This window comes from Triticum aestivum, chromosome 2B (genome assembly GCF_018294505.1).
Source record: "Triticum aestivum cultivar Chinese Spring chromosome 2B, IWGSC CS RefSeq v2.1, whole genome shotgun sequence".
In the NCBI taxonomy this organism is placed as follows: Eukaryota; Viridiplantae; Streptophyta; class Magnoliopsida; order Poales; family Poaceae; genus Triticum; species Triticum aestivum.
The window spans coordinates 79,707,497-79,717,864 of NC_057798.1; the positions used below are offsets into that span (position 1 = coordinate 79,707,497).

The window sequence follows — 10,368 nt, forward strand, 5'->3', positions numbered from 1 at the left end:
GTCGATTCTCCCGTGCGCAAATCCCCGAAGACGAGCCGGAGCTGACGGAGGCTTCACTGCTCGTGTGTGTGTGTGTGTGGGGGGGGGTCGCTTGTGGCGGAGACATGGCCGGGGCCGGCGGAAGCATGGTGGTGGCGGCGGGGCATGTGACAGTGTCCTGACCCAGGGGTTTCTCACCAAGTCGATTTCCGGCCTAATGGGCTGGGCTGAGGACCCTTAGGTCGGTTCCATCCTGGGACACATTGACCGGCCCATGGCGTTTCTTTCCCTAATATTAAGGGACGGATTGTTGTTGTTGTTGTTGTTGTTGTTGTTGTTATTGTTGTTGTTGTCAATTAAAATACACGCCTTTTGGAGTTGAACCCCCGACCTCACGCTATATAGCTGCATTGCCAGCCTCACCACCTAGCGACCGAGTACAACTAATTAGCAGCACAAAAATTTAAGTAGTACATACAATCGCAGATCTTTTTTGTAATTTCCAATAGTTATTGGAAAAAGCTGTGTCTGTTTATTTCTAATTTCCAATAATTCTTGGAAAAAAGAGACAAATTTTCCTTAAATATTTGCATAATGTTTGAAATCGTGAATGAATTTGGAAGTTCAAACAAACTTTTAAAACCTGAACAAACTTTGGACAACTTGAACAATTATTTAAAACATAAAAAATGAAATTAAAAATATGCATTGAATTTCTTATATACAATCAACAAATTTAAATATACATTGACGTTTTTGCGTACTCCGAAAAAATTAAAGGACTGTCTATTTAACAATTGACTGATTTGTAATTGGTTATTATTCAAATTTTCCAACCAATAATCTGTTGACAGTTGTATATCTGTTTTTCCTGAAGAAAACGGATCGGGCTGTATTTGTGACCCGTCAAGCGGCTAACAGCGACAGAAAGGTTGAACCAGTCGCCCCTACTGTCCTTTTTCTTGACCAGTCAAAAGCACCTGACAGGATTACACTGTACAAATGCATAAGATTACACTGAGCAAAATGTATAAGGGGGTAAAATTACAGAGTAAAATCACATTGGATTACATTGGGACTAGCATATCAAATTACATAGTAATTAAGAGTAAAATTACAGTTTAAATAGGAACAGATTATAGTATACATTATGGGGAAAATTACACTGCAGAAAATGAAAAAATAGGACTACAGTGAAACTACCATACAAATTACACATAAAATTATCATTCAAATTATACAATACAAACATGGGTAAAATTACACCGGGGGAATTACATTGTAACTACTGTGTAATTACATTGTAACTACCATACAAAATACACAGTAATTATCAGTTAACTTACTATGTAAAAAAGGGCATTGGATTACAGTATAGATATGGGTAAAATTACACTGTAAAAAAAGGTGTAGGGTTACAGTGTAACTAGCATACAAATTACACAGTAATTATCAGTCAAATTACTGAGTAAAAAAAGGCATCGGATTACAGTGCAGGTAAAAAAGGTGCAGGATTACAGTGTAACTACCATACGAAATTACACAGTAATTATCAGTCAAATTACTGTGTAACTATGGGCAAATTTACACTTAAAAAAGGGCATTCAAATTACAGTATAGATATGGGTAAATTTACACTGTAAGAAAGGAGTAGGATTACAGTGTAATTACCATACAAAATTACACAATGACTATATGATTACAGTGTAACTACCATACAAATTTCACACTAAGTATCACTCAGTAATAGGGGCATTCAGATTACAGTTCATATAGGGTAAATTTACAGTGTAGGTACCATACAAATGACCCAAGGAAGAGAAAAAAGACTTACAACATTCCTTCTGCCAGCAGATGATAATTTTCTCTTTAGGTACTTGACTTTCTGATCAAGAAACAAAAAACATAAAATCATCAAACCAACATATGGAAAAATATGGAATAAAAACATCAAACTCTTCATCATCACCAGAAACATGAAAAAATGGCTTACATTATTCACATAGAAATTGTAAAGTGCTTTATCAAACTCTTCATCATCACCAGAACAACCCTGCAAAAGGAAAAAAATCAGAAAACAATATTTTTTTTAATAAAAATAGAAAAATAGAAAATAAAATGAAAATGAAAAGAAGATAAGAAGACAAATAATAACTACCAAAGACATACCATTAGAACCATCATCAGCAAAATCATTAGGCACATAAGGGTCTTTCAAAGAATCAACGCTCTCGAGTGAAGAAAGTAGGGGAACATCCTTGCGACAGACTTTCCGCAGTCTACTCATTGAGATAGTACCTGAAAACAATAGAGAAAAAAATGGGCCTCAATATATACATAAGAGAAATTACAGGCTGACTAGCATACAAATTACACAATAAAAACGGAAGAAATTACAGTGTAAAAACGCATCCGATTACACTGTAACTAGCATACAAATTACACAGTTACAATGCAAAAGCGCAACATATTACAGTGCAAAGGCAGCAGGTTTGTGAATTGGATGCAGGCGACAAAACAACCTTCAGCAGAAAACGTGATGTATAGATATTTTACAAGCCTCACGCCACTAGATACAGCAGTGATGGTGATATTGAACAAACTAGGAAGACAAAATCTCAAGAGTTATTAGCAGAACCAAAATTGACAGACAAATTCCCAAAGAACTTCTGAAGTAGTAATTCACAAAAGCAAGAGCATTTGCTGCCAAAAACATATGACTAGTTTACTGGGTCTTACTCGCAGATCAAGCATCAGCCACCACACATGAGTGGTCAAAAAGCACCACAAAGGTTTCACAAAAATCAAGACTGCACAAACTTATCCATTGACTGCTTGGTAAGGTTCAGAAAATAGATGAACAGAAGTCATGGGATCATCCAGATTTCAACAAAAACAACAAAAACTGCAGGGCTGCACAACAAACAGGGGTGAACTGTGAGGCCACTCATGCATAAATCATAGGGTGACTAGCATGCAAATTACACAAATAAAATACGGGAGAAATTACAGTGCAAAAACGCATCAGATTACAGTGTAACTAGCATATAAAAAATATTGTGCAAAATCACAACAGAGTACAGTGTAAATCGAATATGATTACAGTGTAACTACCACACAAATTACACAATAAAAAATCAGTCAAATTACTGTGTAAAAAGAGGGCATCGGACTACAGATTAAACATCGGTCGAACTAGACAGTAAATCATGGGATAGGATTACACTATAATTTCACAGAAATTATCAGTCAAATTACTATGTAATTTACAGTATAACTACCACCCAAAACTACACAATAATTACCAGTGAAAAATACTGTGTGATGCACAACAGGGTAGCTACATAAAGAGACTATAGGGGAAAATGATAAAAAGACAAGCTATCCCCACGGTAATTAGAGGGGAAAAGCTTATACAGTGACAAGGTTCAGGCTATAAAACGAGAAACACTGAAACACTTAAAACTGCAGAGAGGCTCTATATAGGAACTGTAGACCAACTCTGAAAAAACCTCAGTTAAACTAATTTACAGTATAACTAAACACTACCACACCTACATCCACATCAACAGTGACAAGGTTATGCTGAGTGCGAAATCACTGAACTCGATCCTTCAGAGTTCAACATCTACTGGATCCACCCCTCAAAACTAAACCCTACCACACCTACCTCCACATCAACAACAAGGGAAATCTAGCGTTCTACGGCTACCTCCACATCAAATAGCCACAACACTGCCTCCAAAAAATGTCCTACCGGATCCTAACCAGGAGGGATTTGGCCTCCGTCCACAGCAGGAAAAGGAAGACACGACGGATTGTGCATGGCACGCTGCAACCTCCTATGCCACAACCACGGCGGACTACAAACACCACGGCAAACACACTCCAGGGATCGACAAAATCCCCTAGATCTGAGATTACACGGCCACGAAACCACGGACAAAACACGAGAGCCAAGGACAACTAACCAGGGCAGCCGGTAGACCAAGAGAAGAAGGAGAAGAAATCAAATCCTGCGGTGGATGAGCTCGGAATCGCCATGAACAGAAGCAATCGCCTCCGCCTCCTTCGCCACTGGAGCTCTCTTCCTCTGCCTTATCGAAATGAGAAAGGGGAACGACACCCCGCTGCTGCATTCAAAAACGACAAAAGCCAACAGTAAACCGGCCGAGGAGGGCGGGGCTGAGGAAAACGGGCTAAAAGCAGAAAAGCGCGCCCGGTAAGAAAACCAAACCCGAAACCAACACAAAACAGGACAAGACCGGGCGCGAATCTCAGCGCGAGATCGAACGGACTCAAAATTGAATGAAGGCGAATTGAAAAACAGTCGACTGAAAAATAGCAAATTCGAAAATTAAATACACATTGAACTTTTTTTATATACGCCGAGAAATAATTAAATCCACTTTGAACAATTTTTACATATAAATTGAAATAGTTTACACTGATGGGTTGCCAACGTGGAAGAATAAGCATAAAATTGGCTTGGAGACCACGAGTATTTGTCCAGTCTGTGGAGTAGATACAGAGAACAATTTTCATCCGTTCTTGAGATGTCAACTAGGACGAGATCTTTATTTGAGTATGGCAAAAATCTGGAGCTTACCCCGGCTTCAGACAATTACCAACTGTGGGAAGGAGTGGCTCTTGCAACTGTTAGCCCCTAGAAGTGAGATGGAACGGTGTATGATTCTGCTTGTGTTCTGGAGTGCTTGGTATATTCGCAATGAAGTGGTGCACTTTAAACCGGCACAGCAGATGGAGGCATCCGTAAGATATCTGCAGAGCTACCTTGCCTCTCTTATGGCCATCAAAATTGATAGTGGTGCCGATCCAGTGAAAGGAAAGACATATTTTACAATGGAGAAAAGGGGCCAAAGTGATATTCACATGGTAGAGCTGCCTGGATGGGAGAAGCCTAAGCACGGATGGGTTAAACTAAACACAGATGGAGCCTTCGTGGCATGTGATAATGCGGGTGCTGGCATGATCTTGAGGGATGAGTTTGGCAAAATAATCTTCTCTGCTTGCAGGACACTACAATTCTGCAGAGACGAACTGGAGGCCGAACTATATGTGTGCTTGGAGGGGCTATCTTCGGTGGTTCAACGAACTTCATTATCGATTCACGTTGAGATGGACTCCTCTGTTGCAGTTTCTATGATCACAGGTGGCGAAGTTGATCGTTCACTTTATTCGTCGGTGGTTAATGAGATTAGGGGTTTAATAAACCTTCATCAAGCTTGTATTACTCATATTGCTCGTTCACAGAATAAAGCGAGTGATAAGCTAGCGTCTTTTGGTCGTTCTAATAATAGAACTATGAGTTGGTTAGGGTCAGGTCCTCCTGAAGTTTTGGAGATAGTTGCTGAGGATTGTATTCATAATGTGATTGAGTAATACAAGTGTTTGAGATCGCAAAAAAGAGAGAATATTTTTAAAATACACATTGAACATATATACCTTGAACAATATTTAATTTTTCATTCAACATTTTGTGATATACGCTGAACAAATTTGGAGTTGCAAACAAATCGAAAGTGAACAAAATTTTAAAAGAGTTAACCCTTTTCGAAACAAGAACAGTTTCCTAAAAAATGTAAGCGGTTTTTGAAATGCGAGCATTTTTCAAAATTGTGAACAAGTTTGATTGGTGCGACATGTGGTGGTGAACCCATCACCTTAGGATTGACCACATTTGACGTGTTGTGATCAGGTGGGCATCATAGTCACCGTACCTCAGAATGGGAAGAAGGATATAAGCGATGACACGGTCAGGCATCGTGTCGAATTACAGGACGTGGACCTATCAGGAATCTTGAGCCATGCTTATTGGGACAGAGTCATGATATTGTTTCTCCGGTTGCAACGCACGGGCATGTTTGCTAGTTATACAAAAGACTTGTTGTACAAGACAGGGTTACCAGAGCCAAAGAGACTCTACCACCACCAACGTAGACCACCAGGGTATGTAACTCTGGGACCCCATTTATGTTATATAAGCTAGGGGGCAGGCTCGTTGTTAGAACACAGTACAATCATTCGGTTATATACCTATACTTTGTAGCCTTTATCACAATACACATGAATATGAGTAGGCTATTAACCTCGATCAGTTGCGTAGCAGCTGTTGGGGATCGTTGTAGAAAATAAAAAAAATTCTACGCATCACCAAGATCAATCTATGGAGTCATCTAGCAACGAGAGAGAGGAGTGCATCTACATACCCTTGTAGATCGCGAGCGGAAGCGTTCAAGAGAACGGGTTGATGGAGTCGTACTCGTCGTCCAAATCACCGATGATCCTAGCGCCGAACGGACGACACCTCCGCGTTCAACACACGTACGGAGCGGTGACGTCTCCTCCTTCTTGATCCAGCAAGGGGGAAGGAGAGGTTGAGGAAGAGAGCTCCAACAGCAGCACGACGACGTGGTGGTGATGGAGTGGCAGTACTCCGACAGGGCTTCGCCAAGCTCTTAACAGAGGAGGAGAGGTGTTGGGGAGGGGAGGGGATGCACCTTGGATGTGGTGTGCAGCCCTCCCCTCGCCCCTCTATTTATAGGGGAAGGGGGAAGGGGGCCGGCCCCCTCTAGATGAGATCTAGAGGGAGGGGGGCGGCCAAGGGGAGGGGGCTTGCCCCCCAAGCAAGGGGGCGCACCCTCTAGGGTTCCCCCCAACCCTAGGCGCATGGGCCCAAGGGGGGGATGCGCCCAGCCCTCCAAGGGCTGGTTCCCTTTCCTCTACGGCCCATGAGGTCCTCCGAGAGAGGTGGCCCCTCCCGATGGCCCGGTACAATACCGATATGCCCCCGAACTTTTCCGGTGACCGTATGACAACTTCCCATATATAAATTTTCACCTCCGGACCATTCCAGAACTCCTCGTGACGTCCGGGATCTCATCCGAGACTCCGAACAACATTTGGTAATCACATACAAGTCTTCCTAATAACCCTAGCGTCATCGAACCTTAAGTGTGTAGACCCTACGGGTTCGGGAATCACGCAGACATGACCGAGACAGCTCTCCGGCCAATAACCAACAGCGGGATCTAAATACCCGTGTTGGCTCCCACATGTTCCACGATGATCTCATCGAATGAACCACGATGTCAAGGATTCAAGTAATCCCATATACAATTCCCTTTGTCAATCGGTACGTTACTTGCCCGAGATTCGATCGTCGGTATCCCAATACCTCGTTCAATCTCGTTACCGGCAAGTCACTTTACTCATACCATAATGCATGATCCCGTGACCAACCACTTGGTCACATTGAGCTCATTATGATGATGCATTACCAAGTGGGCCCAGAGATACCTCTCCATCATACGGAGTGACAAATCCCAGTCTCGATTCGTGCCAACCCAACAGACACTTTTGTAGATACCTGTAGTGCACCTTTATAGCCACCCAGTTACATTGTGATGTTTGGTACACCCAAAGCACTCCTATTGTATCCGGGAGTTGCACGATCTCATTGTCTAAGGAAATGATACTTGACATTAGAAAAGCTCTAGCAAACGAACTACACGATCTTGTGCTATGCTTACACTAGTGCAGAACTGGGCAATAGCACCGGTTCATAAGGCCCTTTAGTGCCGGTTCCATAACCGGCACTAAAGTGTGGGCACTAAAGCCCCCCCCCCCCCTTTAGTACCGGTTCAGCACGAACCGGTGCTAAAGGGAAACCACGTGGCACGAGCCAGCTCCAGGGGCCTGGAGCCCTTTAGTACCGGTTGGTAAGACCAACCGGTACTATAAGGTTTGGGGGGTTTTAGTTTTATGATTTCTTTTTCATTTAATTTTGTGTTTCCATTTTAATTCTTTTTCGTTTGCTGGTATTTTACGATACTACACATTGTACACGTTATGCATATATATATATATATATATATATATATATATATATATATATATATATAAATAATAGAATTTCTAGTAGAACAAATCATGCATATATATATCATCAATGTCTCACAAACCATCATATTAATTAATTCACACATACACACATGTATAGCTATATACAATTTCTCCTACATATGCATGTTGCCTTCGGAGCCAGTGACATTATAGCCTAATTGGTGCCTTCGGAGCACGATGACAATTGGAAGTGGTTTTCATGGGGGCAGTAGTGGGTAATAGTATTCTCCCTTCGGATTTATGACCTAGTCGAGCAAAAATCCCGCTATTTCCTCTTGAAGTGCTTCTACGCGCTCCGTTTCTAGGAGCTTCGCCCGCACCTCTTTGAACTGTTAAGAAGGAGATCAATATGCATGTGTATTAGTTGTGTGACTAGATATCGATAATGGTGTAAAAACTGTGAATAGTGTTTTGACAAGCGTACCCATTCCTGTCTTTGAGATCCGCTCCTTTCGGACGCCATCATGCGAATGTTCTCGCAAACGCAGAATGCACACAGATCAGTTCCCTGCGCCTGCTTCAGGGCCTTTACGAGAATGGAATTTGATCAGATAATAATTAATCAAGCATGATAATTAAAGAGATGGCAGCTAGCTAGCTAGCTAGTACTACTTAATTACTTACCTTGGGTCTTCCCCATTTAAGCTTTTCTTTCCATTCGCCGTCCGTGACCCTGATGAACCTTGCCCAAGCCCTGCCCGCCGAAAAAGAAAATGAATAAAGGGGTTATTAAATAGTTCATATCATGAAATGACGAACTAAATAGGCCGAGATATATAGTTAATAATGATTGAAATTACCTGTTGACTATCCCAAACAAGATGTTATAGTCAGTTTTTTCTTTGAGTAGTGAGTCCAGTATTTCAACTGTTCCGGCGTCAACTTTAATGATACACAAGACCCAGTGATATCTGCATGCACACACGTTTGCATGTCTTAATTAAGCGGGCATATGTAAGCAAAAACATGTAGCTAGCTAGTAGGCAAAAACAGAGAATTTGTAGTACAAGACAGTGTGACTCACTGGAAGTTGTAAGGAAGTAGTATATCTTCATTGTATTTGAGGCGCTTCAAGAACTCTAGCATGCTGTCCTCTATGGCCTTTTGATGACGTTCATCTATTTTCCATGTGTATTCATTAACGGTGTTTGGGTCAATGAATCCAATGCCATAGCGTCCACCTTTTCTCATTTCATACATCTTCATCCTGCATATAATACCACAGAAAAGAATATAGTGAGGATAATTACAGGTAATGATAAGGATCACTACAGCTAGCTTGAGACTTAAATTACAGAAAGAAATCACTTACAGACAATAGCAACTGACGATAGATTTGTCGAGTGTGTCTTGATTGTATAACTAAAACAGTTCAGAATACTCAACGGACACATCTTTTTCATGGTAGTAATGATCCTCCTTGACATTCACCATGAGGGACAATCGATCGGAAATCTTGGTAATGTTCATGTACCATTGATGCAATTCATACATTCTCGTTGGGAGGTTCTTGACCTTGTCTGGCTCGACCAAAGGTTGGCCCCGGAAATATTTCCGTTTTATTTCATCCTCTCTAAGCACAGGCATGGGCTCGATCTCGAGGAGTTGTCCAACAGTGATTTTGAGAACTTCAGCCTGCATTATATGCTCCTCCGTTATTACCACATTGCCCACCTCAGGAACGTAAACTGTTTGCCCACAATAATATTGGGCGCGCGTACTGTCACGTGTTGTTGGCACAACAAGCGAGGGGATCGATTGAGCCGCCTGTTGTCCCAGCTGGGGAATGGTTTTCCCGTATTTTTTGACAGCTGCTTCTTGTTTGCTCGATCCCGAGCTCGCCTCCTTACGTACACGTGCTCGATTTAACTTCCTGATGTGGCGCTCATAGTCTGTGTCAACAGGCTCGGGAGCTGGTGGTTGAGCCATACGAATGAAGTGGTCAATCCTTTCCTCAGGCACTTTCTCCCTTGGCGGCGTTGGCGGTTTCGGTGCAAAATGGGCTTCCACCTCGGACTTCGATATGGCTGCGATTTCCTCCTCGGACCTGTCATAAGCCCTCTGCGGAAGAGGCGTGAGGCTTGGACCATATTTATATCGCTTGCCTCCGCCTGTACTTCCTGTACTACCTCGACTCGTACCGCTACGCACCATAGCTGCGGGGTGTCTCTTCTGTGATTGCTGAGGCGGCGGAGACGGCTGACGGGGCTGAGTTGGACGAGGAGGAGTGGCCGCCTGAAGCTGTGCCGGACATGGAGGAGGAGTGGCCTGAGGTTGTGCCGGACTTGGAGGAGGAGTGGATGTCTGACGCTGTGGCGGACTTGGAGGAGGAGGAGTGGCCTGACACTTTGCCGGACTTGGAGGAGGAGTGGCCTGACACTTTGCCGGACTTGGTGGACTTGCAGGAGCGGGAGACTGCTGACTCGGTGGCGGACTTCGACGAGGAGTCGGCTGACGCGGTGT

At 42.7% G+C, this 10,368-nt stretch overlaps 1 long non-coding RNA gene across 1 annotated transcript; it reads right to left on the reverse strand.

Moving 5' to 3' along the window:
• Positions 1-1,066: 1,066 nt before the first annotated feature.
• LOC123040546 (uncharacterized) lies at positions 1,067-4,139 on the reverse strand. The gene is made up of 4 exons (XR_006418183.1): positions 3,951-4,139; positions 2,149-2,277; positions 1,973-2,032; positions 1,067-1,864 (listed from the first exon to the last, which is right to left on the reverse strand). It is a non-coding gene; the product is annotated as an uncharacterized lncRNA (long non-coding RNA).
• Between the last annotated feature and the right edge of the window lie 6,229 nt (positions 4,140-10,368).